The sequence below is a fragment of the Melospiza georgiana genome, chromosome 7 (assembly GCF_028018845.1).
Source record: "Melospiza georgiana isolate bMelGeo1 chromosome 7, bMelGeo1.pri, whole genome shotgun sequence".
Taxonomy (NCBI): Eukaryota; Metazoa; Chordata; class Aves; order Passeriformes; family Passerellidae; genus Melospiza; species Melospiza georgiana.
In genome coordinates, this window is record NC_080436.1 from 20,561,164 (window position 1) to 20,569,985 (window position 8,822).

The window sequence follows — 8,822 nt, forward strand, 5'->3', positions numbered from 1 at the left end:
CTACTATGAGTGCAATTCAGATCAAATTCAAAAATTATTCTGGTGCAAGTGATTATTTCAGAAATACATGCAAAGAAAGTCCAGGATGTTTAATAAGTCTGAGATTTCCTTTTTGCCTATGTGTTCTTTACTACTCTAAGAACAGGACTGTAGTTGGCATCCCAGAAGTGCTATAATTAAAGCATTCAGAGCTTTATATTTACTTCTACAATGCAATACAGTCTGCTGTAGGTAAAGATCATGCATGACACACTTTTGCAGTTAACAAGTCATTTATGTAGTAATTAATTGTGCAGCTTCATATACATTCAATGCAGCTATTCCATTCATCACAATACAGTAAACAAGTTAATTCTTTCTGCAACATTTCTTTCACAGGATTCCAGATTTAATTTTTCTAAGAGCCTGCTGGGGGCACCAACACATGCCCATAAAAATCAAATTATGATATTTGGCAAATGAAAACAGAAAGACAAATTTAATAATTTATTTATATGTTATAAATTACACGGTATACCTCAGGTTATATGTAATGCTTACAGTCTTCTTTTCACAGCTTGGAAAATACACCTACAATGAATTTGCTTGCAGGCTTATACTTGCAAATAACTCACACCAAGAATGGCCTGAATAAAGCACAGGCATCTCTAGTAATGCATTCTGACTGAGAAAAAAAAGGGTGAACCAATTAGCAAGTTGGGAAAAAGAAGCTGCCTTGACTGTGGGCTGCCTCCTGGTTGGTAAAGACAGGTGGAATTTGTTGGTTTAAAATCAGAGTGTTGAGTTGTGTAACAGGAAACCCAGCTACAGCAGCCACATAGTTGAATAGCAGTTGTGAGGTGCTACTCCATGCACGTAAAAACAACAGAAGAAGACCTGTATGGATTAAAAATGCATTAATGACACCACAGTAGCATAAACCAAATAATTCCCTAGTTTGAAGCAGGGGGGCTTTTTTCACATATAAGTTATATTGGTTCTAGAGAAAGGCTACACAAATCTGAAAGCTTTAAGCAGAGACTGGACAACATATAGCAAACTTTTTACAGAAATTCTGTTTTCTTTGGTGTTCTCTTGTTTTCCTGATGAAAGAAAGACTCCACATTTCAGATGCTTCCTTGCCCCCTGAGAGTTGCAATGTTCAGCTGCCTAACAGCAGCACATTATCTTGAAGTGCCTATTTTTCTAATGCTTCATACATAGTGGAAGGATGGAAAGAATAGATAAACAAAAGCAAAGAATAAAGCAAATAGGAGGCCAGCATAAAAAGAGGGTAAGAGCTGAGCAGCAGACTGGAAAGAGATTGCTGCTGAGGAGTGCATTGACTTGAAATTTTTCCAGGATCTCAGTTTCTTGAGATCTAAGGAGAAGAATCCTGCTATGGAGAAGAATCTTACTGAGAAAATTTGATGCAGATAAAGAAATGAAATGAAGTTATCACTAGGAAAGTAACAGGAGAGAAAGACCTCTTAGACACTAAACAGAAGAAGCTGGGCTTCTTGCAGCAGCCAAGAAATGCAGCACGGAAGTACCTCCTCGTTGATGTAATGGCTCATCAATTACCTCCTACTTGGAAGTGTTCCTGAAAAGAGAAAGAAAAGTGACAATTGCCAAAAGTTTTTATTATCCTCACATAGCCACAACTTGCTTCTGATAAGGCAGGGTACCATTGGTGCATTTCATTATTCAAAAAGTGCCTATTAACATTTTTTGACATTTGATTTTTGTGCTCTTGTTCTACTTCTAGTCAATGTAACCTGTTACATTATTCAATCACTTTTATAGTTAGGGGTTTTTTTTTGCCAAGTTCAAGTGGAATTCCCTGCACTTCAGTTTGTGCCTGTTGTCTCTTTTCTGTGTCTGGACATGCCTGAGAGGAGTCTGGCTTTATATTTAGCTCTAGCCTCTAAGTCCATCCTGTTGGGTTTTACTAGATTTTAGACTTCACACTTTTAATGTTGTTCAGATACACATCATATATGACAAAAATACTGGCCAGCTTTCCCTACTGCATATGAATATTTCCTCTAGCAGCCTAGTGGGTGCCTCAGAGGGCTGGGATGGAAGAGAATCTCTGGGGACAGTTCACTCCAGGATTCCCTGTGATCATTTTGCTTTCCTGCAGGATGGGGATGGGCTAGTTCTCAGTGCAGCCCAGCAATATTGACCTCAGAAGACCTTCCTGGCATGCTTACAGCCCTCACTGGATATTCAGAATATCCAACAGCCTTCAGGCTGTCACAATCCCCAGGGATGATTATATGATACAGCCCCATCATGAGGGCTAAAATTGGTCAACCTATGAGCCATGTACTCATCAAAAAATGAGTAGGTATTTTTTAGAAGCACATGCACCCATTCTTCTCCTTTTCCTCCTTGGCAGACCTCTGGAAAGAGGAGTTCATAGAAGTACCTATGTTTGTTCTCCTTAGTAGTTTAGTCCCTCAAAATAGCTACACTTATAAGCACACCTTTACCAAAAGTTTTTTAAACAATGCATTTTAAAGGTTTGAAGTGTTTTGCTACATTTATGCCTTTTACAAAACAACCTAGTAAGTTTCCTGGGGTGAAATCAATGTGGATCTGGGATAAAGATACTACAGGTCTTTCTGAATGATTCCAGGAAAATTCAAAAAGCAAGGCACTGATTCACTTATATTGTTGATCTTTTTCAGGTTTACTTACATAGAACATTTTAGGTTTTGGGGTTTTGAGTGATGTAGACTGTATAAGCACACATTGTCTGTGACTAACCAATCTCATTTCACTTTGGCAGAGGGACTGATTTTTTCTAGGCTTTCTTCTTACTGGAAGAGATGATGTTACAGAATACTTCTATTGAGAGGATAGTACACAAATCCCCCAGAAATGCTTCAGTTAATATTTGCTACCAGATAAACCAGGGAGATATGCAAATTGTACAAATTTACAAAATGTTAAGGCATTTTTTGTTTTGCCTTCACTAAGCCAAGAACGATTGTGTCATCTTATTATAAACTTGTAAAACATTTAGACATTTGAAACTCACATAGTTCTGGGAAAGAAAACTATGAGGATAGCATGCCACTGTCCAATTACAGCAATATATGTATTGAAATAAAAATATTTAAACAGATGTTATAAAAGACTCCATTTCCATTGTACAGCATAGGCACATCTGCTCTACTTTAAATACTTCTTATCCATGCCAAAGAAATACTATGAAGAGAGAATGTCTTTTCTGTGCTTTTCCTTTGAGTTTACTCTATGTGAATACGGGAAGAGTCTTTTCAATAGGAAAAAAGGCACTGATTGTAATCGCAACATTTTGTGTTTGCCCTACAGCTGCCATTTGTGACTAGTATGGAAATCAAGTCCTGGCTCTTGTTTTCTGGCCCCTTTTAAAAACCTTGAATATTTCTAAAATAGTATTGGGCAGGAAGGAAAGGAGGGACAGCATTGTGCAAGACCAAACTAATATAAAAATGCTGCAGTACTACACTCACTTCCTTCCAAATAATTTTCAGGCATTAGCTGATTGGTATTGTTCTTTACAAAGGAAATATGTGGTGTCACAGTATTATCCCCAGTGGTGAAGTGCACTTATGCTGATGTTTATGATACACATTTGTTTTCAGGATGTGCTTGAGTTTTAGTATTAAGGCCTTGAGCACATAAACTCCAGACTTAGCAGTGGAGTGGTGGCTTTAGAGTAGTAACTTTGATTACTTAAAAGGTAAGGCTCTTACATTTGCTCACTGGTGAGTCTGGAAGACTTAATACAGCTATATTTAGCAACAATATTTAGTAAGAAGCATCCACTACTACTAAGTATGTGCTTTAGCAATGCAATAGTCTCAGAATTACAGAGCACTGCAAGAGGCAGTCTTCTTTCCTTGAGCTGCTTCTGTTACAGACCCATCACATATTCCCAGATGACAAAGGTGCCCGTGTAAGTTTATCCATAAGATATTATTTAAAGCTAACAGATGGTTGGGGCACTGGAAGGAGAAAACCTTGAAAGCTTCTGTTTTTTACAAATTCTTCTGGGAAGCAAGCATGCAGCAGCAGTCTGACAGGGGATCCATAACAAGCTAGCAGCTCTGCTTCCGTATGGTTCAAAGAGCCCAAGAAAAACCCTAGGGGATACAGAAGTTTTGCCATTAACTCGAGTGAGACTGAAGTAGGAGTGGAATACAGATGTTACACCCATGAAAGTTATGCAGAATTGGCCCTACAGATCCTGTCAACCATAAATTTGGGTGATAGAGACAACATTGCTAGTCACTATCCTGCATGGGGTTTTGGAGAAAGTGAATAAAATCTTCAATTTGTCACCTTAAAGGCTTCTGGGTACAATATATACAAACATTTGCTTTGTAGGCACAAAACTTGCCAGAATTTTGTTACTGTTTACAAGCATTCCAAGAGTATTAATGTGCTTGGTATGAATTACACTGTTGCGTGATGCTTTTGCACTTGCAACTGCTAGGACATGAAATCAGAGGAACTAATATTATGCTCTAATATACTTTACATGCTCAATTATTTCAAAAGCACAGTTTATGAAAATTATGCTCATTTTCTGGCAGAAGAATATTTATGCCATAGCAGGCACCTCAAATATGACACTATACACAAGGAATTTAAAAGTAATGGGTTTGTACTTCACTTGTCAGCATTTGCAGTGCAAGAAGCTTATGAGATTTCTATCTCTTCTGATAATACTTTCCTTCTGCTTCCTTTAAATTGTTACTGTGCCTTAATTTAGACTACTGCCTTATGACCTTGGCATTTTTGTTTTCCTAATTCCAGTTTTAACCAAAATCACTGATCTCCTCATGGTGCAAAAAGTAGGATTTGTATGTAATCTTAACAACAGCTTTCTAGATTTCTCATAAATTAAATAAAAAAGGAGCTGGATGTGAATTAATTTGGATGTGTGACCAGGTGACCATATCAGCAACGTGACCCTTTGTAGAAAGATCATTACTATTATTCTTTATGTTTTTGCTGTTTAATATTCCACTGCAAGAAAAAGAGCTGTTCTCTGTTTCTATCAGTGCAAAGTGAATACCTGTTACCTTCTCCAACATTGCCATAAAAATAATTTGCAAAGTTAATTGCATTCCTCAGTGTGCATTATCCATGTTTTAATTCTTCTCTCTATGATCATAATTAAATTTAACTTTGCAGATAGTAGACAGAAGAATGAATACTTATAGGTGAACTGCACAGGTATGTATCAAATGAAAAGAGTATCTGACTGAGAAATGTGTTGAAAAGCTTAGGTTGAAAATTCCAGAAATCCTCTTCAAAACAAAGTATCCAAAAAGAACTTTATTCATTTTTGAAACTGGGCTTGTTCAATTCCTGCTAAACAGAAAATCTTCTTAGACTGGTGAAGTTAAGATAAATCTAAATCAGACTTTGTTTGAAAGCAGATCCAGCTATCAGCTCACAGGCTGCTGGACAAGAGCCTGTGGGAGGTAGCTGGGCCTTTGGCTGTCACCCAAAATGTTCCAACTAAATTGTCATAAAAAATTAAATTATAAAAAAAAAAGCCAACCTTCTTTCCTACCTTCAAAAGCAGGGTTTAAAAGTCTTTCAGTAAAAGATTTAACTTTTGCAAGTAATATGAAAACCACAAAAAAAATCTGGAAACATAACTGGAGGAAATAAATCTGAGAAAATAAATGCCTGTGGCAATGTATGGGGCAATTGAAGTATATTCCTAGATTATTCTAAGCCAAATGCTCTTACTTTACTTATCATTCCAGCTGTTGTCAAAGAGGATATACAAATTATTTTTAAACACAAGCAAAGAGTAATTAACACTTCACGTTTTTTTCTGAAGATATTTACACATGTGCAGCATTAGATAATTTGAGAATTCCTTCAATTTCAGTTGTATAGAGATTGTCAAATGTATATATTCTGAAGTCTTTATGTGGTATAGGTTGTTATTCTTATTTTTTCTTAATTTCCTTTCAAGTTTTTATTGTTGTATCACTATAAAAGTAATGGCTTAAAAAGTGACAACAAGAAGTCTCTGACATTATTGTCCACTTTTTTAGGTCCAAATGTGAAAGATACTACAGACAGTAAATCTACTTATCAGTGATTTGTAAGCATTGTAGGAATTGAAGTTATTTCATTTAATAAATAAATCATCTCTCACTGTAGAAAAGGATGGTCTCTAACTATAGCCAAAGGCACCCATCCTCTGAAGAGGGTACATAATGATTAGAGTTTCCACGGTGTTAGATTAAAAGAAGTCAACAAGGTGCACAAACTTGACAACTATCAGACTAAGAAATGACAAAATAATTGAACCAATCCTAAACTGCAGAATCATAATTAATGGTTAGTAGTATTTCCTATGCAACTTACTTTTCTTTTTTAAACCAGTTTTTCAGATGTAAAAGAAGCATTATATTGATATTTTGGGGGGAAATGTCAGTGGGATTTCAGGTATACTCCAGTGTGGATATAAACACATGGCTTTCGGAGTACTGAGACTTACTTGAATGAATTGGTTTGTTTAGGGAGGAATCAATGGTATTTTTCATTGATGTTTTTTAACATAACTCTCATAAGGATTTCTTGCAACAAATACCAGCATATGGACCATAACAAATTTTGCTGTGAAAGATTCTATCAGGCAGTGATTAATATGCTCAATATGCTGTAAGGTATACTACCTGTTCATTCTTTTCTGGTTTTGTGAAATTCTGTACTTGCAGTTTCTGAGCTTTCCCTGGATAAAATCCTGCATTAAAAAAAATATAAAAAATGAAAAATATTGAATTTATCATGACTAAAAGGAGCACAATTTAACCACAGAAAGCTTCATGAAAGATGATTCATGCTCCAAGAAAGTTAATGTTGGAATAATTTGTATATCTTTGTCTCAGACACAACTGTATATATTTATGTAGTTCTCACTGTTTCCGTTTGCAGATAAAAAATGTGATCATATGATCCTTTCAAGACAAGCTACCACTAATTTTAAACACTCTGATTAGTCTGTTTCTACTTTTCAAAATAGTATTTCACAGGATTTTACTGTACTGGATGCGGTTCCTTGAGTTGTGAAATGCTTCCTGGGAACTTTTCAAATTCCAAAGATATTTTAGTCCTAATATGCACGCGTGATATGTCATTACGCCACTCATGTTTATACATTTTTGCCTGTATGTTGTAAATAAATCCATTCGCTCCTTTTACATTTTGTGTTCTTGCAGCTCTCTGAACTGTGGAGTTGCATCAGCTCAGAATACAACCAAGTATTTCGTTACTTTTTGACTCCTAACTGCATTTAAATCCAGCACATCACTTAAGCTTCAACTCTGAGGTTGTTTTTAACTCGTAAGATTAACTTTTCCCAGAAAAGTTAAGAATTTTTTTCCCCAATTTTTTGCATGAAAATTTTGCAGCTTAAAATGATCACAACAGCAGTCATTGCCAGTCCTTACCTCCAAATATGTCCAGTAAGAAATGGAGGCGTTCTTACCATTTAAAGTTTCAGAGCAGATGGAGTTTGGCTATTCTGAGTCAGGGTCACAAGGTTGCATATTTCCCTCTGCTCAAGCCTTGTAACACTTGGTGAGCATTAGTCAGATACCAGGCTTCCGCGTGTTGCCCTTAGCAGTGTGGCTGAAAGGAAAAGTAGCTTTTTTGGTAAACTGGGAGAGTGAGCAGAGATTTGAAATTGGCATAAAGTCAGCGTCAGTCTCCTGAGGCCATTCGTGCAGTCTGGCTTCTGCCAGCTAGTCTAGCAAATTGTTCATGTTTGCTTTTGAACTTTGTTCTACATATGTCAGGCTAGACTATGAACAGCTGAAGAAATGGACCAGCCAGTGAAAACTTTTTGTAAATTAGCTGAGCATGACTGTGCTGTTCAATATTGACTTTGTAACTTGGCGATGCTACCCACTGCTCACATTTGAGGAGGTGTATTGGGCATCCACTTAACAGTGTATGAGTTTATAAGATTACATATGATCATAGCACATTTGTAGCTGTCAGGAGCAGAAACGAAAATATTTTCAGTGAACACCATTGCCAACTAAACAGAAACGGTAACTAGGCAATGCAGAAACACCACTTAGGTTGTTCAGGACTCAGAAGCACAATTTACCAAATGTCTTCCTCCCCCCAGCCCCCAACTGAAACGTCTGTATTTACTTGGAAGCTTTATTTCACTAATGTGCAACATGTTATATATAAAAATTTAAAAAGCCAATTTGAAACTGAATCATCGTCACCACAAATATCAGTGGAACGGCTTGATAATGCTGAATCCAGGCACAACCTTTCCAAAAACACCAAATAGTTCCACATGATTATAAAGAGAAGATAAGGAATTAATTAAAGAAATGTTTATTCAATTACTTTTTCTTTTTTAATGAAACTGGCTTTTTACTTAGAAGGACCCTATCACAGGCAATGGCAGTGTTATCATCTCAGTAATACAGACTTGGATATCTGTGCCTAACACCATAAACCATGACTTGAATCAGGTCAGAAAAACTTCTTCCCGATATAGTAGCACTGGCACTGTTAAGTCCTGTGGTCATGGTCTGTTACTTTGAGGCAGAATGGTATGCAAAATGTTTGTCCTGGTGTTTCTTCATCCCTGATGATGCTGTTCCTTCTCCCATTTCTCTGGGTTCCACTGGATGAAGGAATATAGCAGAGCTACTGTTCTGTGCTGAGCTAGAAATTTTGGTAGAATATTCCGTATTATACAGGACACAACTTTTCTCAGAGACAGGATGGTATTTGTCCTGGTTTATATCAATGAGCTGTATAGGCATTTACTGAGAAGCTGAATTTAC

General features: G+C 36.6%; 1 long non-coding RNA gene across 1 annotated transcript; it reads right to left on the bottom strand.

The window, feature by feature from the left end:
* Nucleotides 1–114: 114 nt before the first annotated feature.
* Nucleotides 115–7,617, bottom strand: LOC131085811 (uncharacterized). The gene is made up of 4 exons (XR_009114684.1): nt 7,496–7,617; nt 6,684–6,751; nt 1,533–1,582; nt 115–876 (listed from the first exon to the last, which is right to left on the bottom strand). It is a non-coding gene; the product is annotated as an uncharacterized LOC131085811 (long non-coding RNA).
* Nucleotides 7,618–8,822: the final 1,205 nt, after the last annotated feature.